Raw genomic sequence first — 9,981 nt, 5'->3', positions numbered from 1 at the left:
AGAGTTTTAGGAGAGAAAATCATAGAGAGATTTGTGATTGGAACTCCATTGATTCATCTATTCTATTCTATGCAGTTTTTATCTATATTTTGTGTCATGAATTGCTTAGCTATGTCTGAGTAGTTTACTTGTTAGATTCAGGGTTCAAATAGGTTAGAGAGATTAGCCCCAACTATAGATTTGCTGAGTTGTGATATTCATTGATTGATTGTTCTTAATGCTTGTTTTAGCCTTGCTAACTAGAACATGAACCTAGGAATTTGCATGTGTCAAGCATCCTTGATCATCCTGTCCTGAATCTAATATGTCATGCTAGGACTGCTAGAGAGAGCTAACCGCTGATCTAGGAGACTAGTGAGCATTATCAACCCGCGCTTAGGGCTTAGCTAGAAGCTATCGATCGATATTGTCTTCTGACAATCGATCGATATTGCGAAAGGTGTATCGATCGATATCCATATAGGATCATCGATCGACACTTTCTTGTGATCAAAAGACGACAGTTGAGATCCAAGATCTAGTTAGTTAACCAGTGAAACATTGTCATCGCTGATCACTGTGATTAAGGAGTTGAGCTCTAATATATCATGCATGCAACTGTTAGGCATCTATAGGATTATAATCTCTAACACCTGAATAGAAACTCTGCTTCTAATATCTTCCAATAAAGTTACACCCCCAATCATCTTGTTAGTCGAGCAATAGACTTGCTCAATTAAGATTGCTATTTACTTTTAAACCATAAAACAACAAACACCTAGAATTAATAACCTTACTAGATTTAATAGGTTCCCTAGCTCCTTGTGGATTCGATCCCTACGTACTGCAACTGAACCTCTTATTTGAGAGAGTAATTCACTCTTTAGGGTAATTTGAGTGGTATCACTAAGCGGTGTGGACCACCTGCTTCTTGGGACTGAAATGCTGTTGAAAAGCTTATTTGGTTTTTAGTCATATTTTACAACAGCGCCTGGGTTGTCTCTGCCTCATCTAAGGTCATTGCATTCAAATGCTATGGTGAGATAGTGACAATTGAGAGAAATCTCACTGGTTTAGCTAGTATCTTAGACTCTGAGTTGAAGTTGAAGGCATCAGAAATGTTGAAGAAGTTTTTAAAGTATTGGGATGGTATCAAGGGTGTCAACAAGATGTTGATCTTAGCGACCATCTTTGACCGTACAAAGAAGATGCATTTCGCAAAGCTCTGTTTTGAGAAGCTGTGTGGGAAAGATAGCTTGGAGGCTAAGGAAATGGCAAAATCGGTGACTGAACTTCTCACATCCATGTTTAAGGAGTACATTATGTGATTCAAAGGATCTTCTGGACAAGCATCGCAACCAACTGAAGCCTCTGGTGTCCCTGGTCCAGAGTCCCAGGAACAAGCAATGGAAAGAATGGAACTGGTGGTTGAGGATTTCGGCTATGAAAGGATGGATGATGTGTAACTTGTTGCTGAAAAAGGTGAAAATACTAGGGATGAGCTTGAAGTTTAGTAGAAGGAATCAGTTGAGAATCTAAAGCTCTTACTGGGAATGGAGTTTGACGTTCTGTCGTGGTGGAATGTGCATAAACTGAAGTATCCGGTCCTTGCAGAAGTGGCGATAGATCTCATGGCTAAGCAGGTTTCATCAGTGGCATCAGAAAGTGCTTTCAGCACAAGTGGCAAGATATTAGAACCTTATGGAAGCTGCTTAACTCACTACATTATAGAGGTACTTATGTGTAGTGAGCAATGGCTTCATGCTGACTTCAAGCTTAAGGAAACCATCATCACAAAGGAGCAAATCCTAGCTGATGTTGAAAAGCTTGATAAGCTTAAGAAAGGTATGAATTCATTTGCCTTTCTTCTGTATTCGTTTGCTTTGTATATTGGTCATTTAACTGAATTTCCGTTTGCTTTTTTATCAGAGTTTGAAGCTCACAATTTTGATGATTGAAGTTTGGATTCTGAAGGTTGAAGGCTGGAGATTGAAGTTTCAAAGAGTTTATTTTTATTTCATTGATATATGTGCTTTCTGTTTGGTTTTCACTTGGATAATGGTGATCTTTATTTTGTTTTTCATTTCAATAATGGTGAACTTCTATTTTAATAAAGTTTTAAAGTTGCTTTCATCTTTGTGTCACATGTCTTTTATCAACGTTATTAGAACATTTAAGCTCAGTTGGTTGCAAAGACAACGTTAGTAGCACTTTTGAATGCAACTAATTTGTGCTCGGCAATCCGTCACTATTATACAAAGTAAGCTCATTGTCTTTTACTCCTTTGTCCAGTGCCGTCCCTAACATTTTAGTGGCCTAAAGCATATTTATTTTCATACGTGGCCCTATTTAAAATTATAATGGTACATATTTTATCATCTTATTTTATTAATATTTTGAAATTTTGAATAAAAAATATAATATATATAAATCATCACTAAAAAACTAATTTTATTTAATATTTGTAAATTTGGTAGTTTGGGTAAGCTAAAATTTTGGTTTTATAATTTTTCAAGCATGAACATTTTTTCAGAAGAAAATGTTGACTTTACTTGGTTTTACGGTGTATTAAGTATAATCTAGTAATATACTGGTGGATTTTTTTATTGGAAAATTTGGTTTCAAAAGCTAAAAAATTCCATATAGGTTGAAACCCATGTCTATAATGAGACAAAAAACAAAACAAAATGGAGTAAAAGAAGAGAACAAAAATAATTTGGTTAAATAACTTTAAAGTTGAGGAGACAATTGTATAATTGAGAAAAAAAAAATAAACCAAAACAAAAAGTGTGAAACCATCTCCTTAACAATATAATCGAACACATCAGTAACTAGAAAATTAAGTCACTTGAACTATACATATTTTAGATACGTAGCCCAAATTTTGTTTCATTAATTGGTGGCCTAAAGCAGCTGCTTTACCGGCCTTATGGAAGGAACGGGTCTGCCTTTGTCATTTAGTTTCTTTATGTCTGCTTTTTACGTTGAATTTTGTAAATAGAATCTTAATATTAATCAATAATATATAAAATATTCAACTCTTATACAAATAAAATATTTTTTGTCCTCATACAAATAAAAGAGTTATTTTATAAATTTAAATCTAAAGTTAAAAAATATTTAACTATTAAATAAATTTTTTTGTCGTTAACTATTATATAAACTTAAACCACAAGCTAATACTGAGAAAATAAAAGCAAAAAATTAATTGTAAATTGTATTTTAACTGTAAACTAGACAATGACCCACAACGCATATTTTATCTCAAATCGATTAAAATTATATAAATTAGTTGAATATTTTTTAATTAATTGGATGTTGTTTAATGTTAAGAGAGATTTTATCTGCATAATATCTTAAATCCATTATATTAATTATTTTTATATTGACTGAAAGTAGTTTTAATATCCAAACCTTAAAAGTTAACTTATACTTATTGGCCAATTAACTGATTTATCAAATAATTTGAAAGAAACTTAATAAATTATTAAAAATGAGACTTAATGTTTTATATTGTTTTGACACAATATTAATTATTTTGTTGTTTGGAAACATGTATAGTAATATAATATTGTTTCGTAGTTACTTTAGAATAGAAAGGTGTATTTATTTTAAATATTACAAAGAAAAAATCTGGGACGAACTAAATGTTTCTGTTTTCATAAGAGAGATATATGTTGAACATTTTCATAACTAAATTTTCTTATATTTATTGTACAATATAGTTATCTCAATATTTATTCAGATAATAATATATGTATAATATATTATTTAATTTAACTTTTAGTTATTTCAACTCCTTTTGTTATGATTTTTAATAAATACCTATAATTTATTTGATTAATTGTATGATATATTTTGATATATTTTTACTATAAAAATTATTTGATGTCAATTTATTTACATGGAATATTTTATTTATGTGAAATATTTTCTTTAATATAAAATATTTTATTTAATATGAAATTTTATTTAAATTTAAATGAATGTAATTTTTAATGAGAATTTAAATAAAATAATGCATTACTTTAATTGATTTGATACTGATTGAAATTATTTTGCAGTATCTAAACCTGTAAAATTAAGTTATACTTATTTTTTTATAAATTATTTAAATAATTTAAAAGAAAATTGATAAATTATTTATAAAATGAGATTTAATATTTTATATTGCTTGGACAAAAATTAACTATTGTTTTGTTTGGAAACATAGACAGTAGTATAATATTTTTTTTTTTTTTGATGAAATTTGAAATTTATTGATCAACCTATGAAATTTTACAGAGGATTAAAAGTTGGTTATAGTCTTAGATGCAAACTAGAAACCAATCGGATACGAATACTAAAGAGTAACTTCGAACCATCTTCTAAGTAGCCCTTCCAGTTTGTGGCCGTGAGCGTATCGCAAAGAGCAGATGCGGTTTCGCACCGCCTTGTCTATGAATCTTCTTAGTTGATCAGTCTGTATCCCTCCTTGCCGGTGACGCCTTGAATTTCTTTCCTTCCAGATGTAGTACACGGTTGTTTGGAAAAGCATCCTTGCGAGGATTGAGTCTAGGCTTTTCCCTCCCATAGTACGCAGCCGATTGACAGTCCATTCTCAATCGGGGTTGATGTTTCGTCCAACAAGTGGTCTTGCCAGAGATTCCCATATCGTGTAGGAGTATGGGCAGGCAAAGAACAGGTGTTCTCTTGTTTCATTTATCTCTCCACAGTAGCCACAACCCTGAGTAATACCCCACGTTCGCATACGCTGGCCTGTTGATAACCTGTTCCTTATTGCCAGCCATGTTATGAAAGAGAATCTAGGAACCCCTGTGGGAACCATACCACTTTACTCCACTCAACCTTTGTTCCCTTTTTTCGTAGTTGATCCCAAGTTCTCGCTGCTGAATACGTGGTCCTGTAATCATCAACCCCATGCTTCCATAATATAATATCGCTACCTGTACCAGGGGAGGGAGGAGCCGTAGCCAAGATCCGGTCATAAACCTCCCGGTACCGTCGACTCCTCCATCCTCGGATGTTCCACGAATTGCCCCTCGCAGCATCACTGACTTTGGCATGTCGTGATATACCCAGATAAGTGGTGCCAACCGCTCCTGTAATATTAATCAAATTCCCAATTCCAAGCCAATTATCAAACCAGAAGCAAGTATTCCCACCGTCCTTGATATCAAATCTAACATACTCATAGGCCACATCTCTTAGTTTCAGGAGCTTCCTCCATATCCAAGATCCCTTTTGTTCTCCTCTTACATCCCAAAAGGAATTATACCTGAGTAAGTAATGTGTAACCCAACTTACCCATAGAGAAGCCGGCTTTGTGAAAAGTCTCCAAATGAGTTTAAGAGCGAAGGTTCTCGCTGTGTCCTTGAACTTCCTCACTCCCAGTCCACCTTCGTCCTTAGGTAAGGAGAGATCTTCCCAACTGACTTTAGCTTTGTGAGTTTGTGTAGGTGAGCCCGACCATAGAAACGCGCTGCACATGCTTTCAATGGTGTCATAACACTTGGCCGGTAGGATGAAAGCCGAGCTCCAGAAGTTAACCATGCTCGTAATTACCGACTGGATCAGTTGAAGCCTTCCTGCGAAGGATAGAAATCTGTTGGACCAACACATCATCTTCCCACGAATCTTCTCTATAAGTGGTTCATAGTCATGGCTGGTAAGTGTCTTCGTTGTTAACGGCATTCCCAGGTACCGGATTGGTAAGGTACCGACACTGATACCCAATGAAGCCGCAGTAGTAAGGAGAGGCGCGATGTTTCTTCCAGTAACATAGATGGAAGACTTAGCTACATTTATGTGCAGCCCGGAAACTGATGCAAACCGGTGCATTACGCCCAGAATACCCAATAGCGAGTCCGAAGTGCCGTTGGTGAACACAAGTATGTCGTCCGCAAAGCACAAGTGAGTGAGTTTGACATCTTGACACTGCTGATGATAACCAAAATCACCCGCATCTGCCGCCTTGTTGAGTATTTTTGACAATACATTATTTAGGATGACATACAAGTAAGGTGAGAGTGAACAGCCTTGACGGATACCCCTGGCACTCTTGAAAAATCCCTCCAAACTTCCATTCACATTTATAGAAAAAGCAGCTGTGGAGATGCATAACCTCATCCAGTGGACAAACTGTAGCGGTATTCCCATTGCTTGGAGAACAGAAGTAATGAAAGACCACCTGACCGTGTCAAATGCCTTCGATATGTCAAACTTGATAGCACAATTTTCCTTGTTCGTGCTCCTGTGGTATCCAGTGACCAGCTCAGAGGCGAGGAGGACGTTTTCTAACAGTAGGCGATCCGTTATGAATGCACACTGGTTTGCTTCTACCGCATCCGGGAAAATGATATTTAGCCTATTGGCCAGAACTTTGGAGATGACCTTGTATAGCAGATTACAGCAAGCGATTGGCCGATAATCCTTGAGAGTCTGAGCAGATGTTGTCTTAGGAATCAGGGAGAGTATGGTTGCATTTACACCAGCAGGCATGAATCCAAATATGAAGAAAGATTGAACTGCCACAATGAAGTCCCTTCCTATGATTGGCCATGCTGCGATAAAAAATTCCTTTGTGAACCCATCCGGACCTGAGACTTTTCCATTTGGAAGTGAATGAAGCGCCTGTTTGATTTCCGTTGGTGTGATAGGCCGAACCAGTGCATCTGAATGATCCCTAGGACACCTGTATGTCAGTAAATCTTGCAGAGCATCCACAGAAATTGCCTCGCCATTCGGATCCTGTCCTTGTAAGAAGGATTGGAAATATGAGACTGCCTCTTTTTTGATATCAGGTAACGAAGTGAGGACTTCTCCGGCTGTCGTTACAAGTCTTCTGATTGTGTTCTTTGCAATCCTCGTTTGGACCATACTGTGGAACACCTTGGTGTTTTGATCTCCTACCGATAGCCAGCGGACACAAGACTTCTGCTTGTAGAAATTTTCCTCCACTCGCGCTAAGGCGTTCCATCTGTCAGCTGCTTCCGCTGCCCTTGCAAAGTTTCCAGGGGTAGGGTCCAATAGTGCTCTGTTTTGACATTCACACAGCACGTCATAAGCATTCTTCGTACGAGCAGGTAGATCACCGTAGTGCATTTTGTTCAGCTCCCGCAGCGGCTGTTTCAGGAGCTTAAGTTTCCTATGGAAACGTGAAAGAGCTGCCCTAGAAGGGAACAGTGGCTCCGTTGTGTCCCAGACCCGCTGAACTGTCGGCATGAACTCTATGTGCTCAGTCAGGTAGTTGAAAAAACGAAATGGTTTCCTAGCATCATTTACAACCCCTGTCGTACGGATCAGACACCTTGCATGATCCGAGATTCCACCAGCGTCAAAGTGCGCAGCGGAGTTTGGGTATTGACTCATCCAGCTTTGGTTAACTAATGTTCTGTCCAGTTTTTTCCCGATGGGGTCCTCCTCTCGATTGTTCCACCAAGTAAATAAAGCTCCCGTGTATGGTAGATCCGTAACCGAGCAGTCCACCACTAACTCCTGAAATTGATACATACCCGTCAAGTCTCTACGGTACTCCAAAGATCTTGAGTGTTCACTTGCCGCTAGTGTTTCATTAAAATCGCCAAGTAAGATCCAAGGGAGTTTTAGGTGACCGTAAGCATTTTTAGTGCCTTTGAGTTCCTCCCATAATTCCCTTCTTTCCAGTGGAGTGTTGTACGCATATATTGCCGAGCAGATATATTGTTCTCCAGTGGAGGGATTGAGAATAGCACAAGTGATCACCTGTGCACTCGTGTGCAATCTTGTGACGACCACTTCATCCGTCCAGCAAAACCAGATTCTTCCCAAAGGATGATATTCGTAGTTTGTAAGAGAGTTCCATCCCGGCATAGCTACATTCATACACCACTGATGGTTTGACTCCTTGACTCGTGTCTCAACTAGGCAGCCATAAGAAGGCTTTTCCTCCTGTAACCATGATCTGAGGGCTCGATGTTTGCGTGGTAGATTGAACCCACGCATGTTCCATGCAAAGAAAGAAGTCATAACTTCCTACCGGAAGTTTTTTTTGACGATCCGTGCTTGCCACCGTTGCTCATGAGTTTAGAACCAGTAACCCTCCCCCGAAGTTGCCTTGGCACCGATCCCTGCTGCATGTTTTTCGAAGCCACCTGCACGTCCTTCTCTTTTTTGCCATCCACTATATTTCCCCGAAACTCGCCCTCTTCAACTTCCGTTCCACTTCCTTCTAAGCAAGTCTCCTCCTCTTCATCGATGTCCTGTAAAGGGCTGAATCTTGACGGGGATATCATAAACTCCTTTTCTCCGTTCCCGTCGGTAGATGCCTTCACTCCTTTTCCGTTTACCCACACGTCAATGGTCTTAGAAAGCTCCTTAGTTGTTTCAGATATCTTGATCGCTTCTTTTTCGTCCGGAGATGCGACAGGTGAAAGCTCCTCCAGGTCCTTAATTAGGTGCTCCATAGGATTTCCCTCCTTTTGCCTTGTCTCCACCGCTTCCACAATCCCAGTCTCTTCACCCCACTTATCTTATCATCATTCAAACCCTTTACGTTGCTTCCCTCCACTTCTTTGCCCTTGCCTCCACCGACAGCTATCCCTTCACGCGGCATGGAAGCGTAGGTGGTTTCCCCTGTCCTCTTACTAAGGATTTTTATCTCCTTACTCGAACAGTCCTGTCCCTTATGTCCCCACTTGCAGCAAACATTGCACCGGGGAGGTAGCCAAGGATAATTGACCAATACTTCGTGTGAAGCTCCAGCTTGATCCGCGAAAGTGATCTTTTCGACGAGAGTCTTATGTAGATCGACTTCCACTAGGATTCGGGCCATGTCGAGCCTCACACATTTCTCTGTGTTCGGATGCAGTTTCACAAAATTTCCCACTGCCCGAACAAGGCACTTCAGTCCTTTATTGGAATAGAGGGTGTTTGGTACTCCTCTGAGGTCAACCCAAAGTGGCATGGCTGACAAGTCTGGGGGATTCTGAGCTGACTCTGGTGACCAAACATTAACCACTAACGGAATATCCGCTATATGCCAATACTTCCTTTGAATCACCCTGTTTCTCATCTGATCGTTCTCAATTCGGAACAACACCGTATTTTTCGCAATAAACTGGACATCAATCTTGGTACCCACCTTGTGACCAGTCCAAATACGATTGACGGTTGCATGAATTGAGCCCACGTGTGGAGCGTCTCCAATGAAGTAGCCCACTACGAAACTTTTCCAAAGAAGCTCCGCCTCGTCAAAGATCGCATCTGGGATTTGCAGTGATGCAATCCCATCAACAATTTCAATAACCGGTTCCGCTACTCCTTTTCCGGCCAGGTTCTTTGACCAAGGGCCCGATCGGACCCGCTCTGCCTGATTACCTCCGTTCCTCCCCTCCGTGTTTTCTCCGTGTTTTCTCCATTTTTCCCGGTCAGAGAATTTCCCGGGATCGCCTCACCTTCGCGACCCTCCCAAGCTTCACCGCCGTCGATAGACTGAGCGGTCAGAGTGAGAGATTTCTCCTTGATCTCCCCACCATCGCGTCCCTCCTTAGCCGCACCTCCGACACTCTGCGAAACTCGATCCGGTGGAGAGAGCTCCGTCGATCTGAGAAGAGTGTCCGTTTTCTACCATCTTTGTCCGGTGGAGAGAGCTCCGATATTGTTTTTAGTTAGTTAAAATAGGCATGGATCACATCTTTGTTGGTCATCTACCATTGATATAATTAGATCCAATGGACAGAAATTAATCAACAAAGTATGTTCTTGTGTAATTTTGTATTTATATATCCATACAGTATTTCAAATTTTTTTATTGGAGACACCATTAGATGATGATAACCATGTTACCACCTTCGGTATTTACACTTTACGGGACACGATTCAATGTTTTTGTACGTGTTTACACAAAATGTCATTTAAATTATATATAATACAAATTCGTTTTTCTCTTTTCTACTTTCTATAAAGTTAACAAAATTAATTAACAGTCACATAGGGGTGTCAATTTGGGTGTCAATTTGGCTT

This window comes from Brassica napus, chromosome C6 (assembly GCF_020379485.1).
Source record: "Brassica napus cultivar Da-Ae chromosome C6, Da-Ae, whole genome shotgun sequence".
Taxonomy (NCBI): Eukaryota; Viridiplantae; Streptophyta; class Magnoliopsida; order Brassicales; family Brassicaceae; genus Brassica; species Brassica napus.
The sequence above is the reverse complement of the archived record's forward strand: the minus strand, read 5'-3'. Positions refer to the sequence as shown.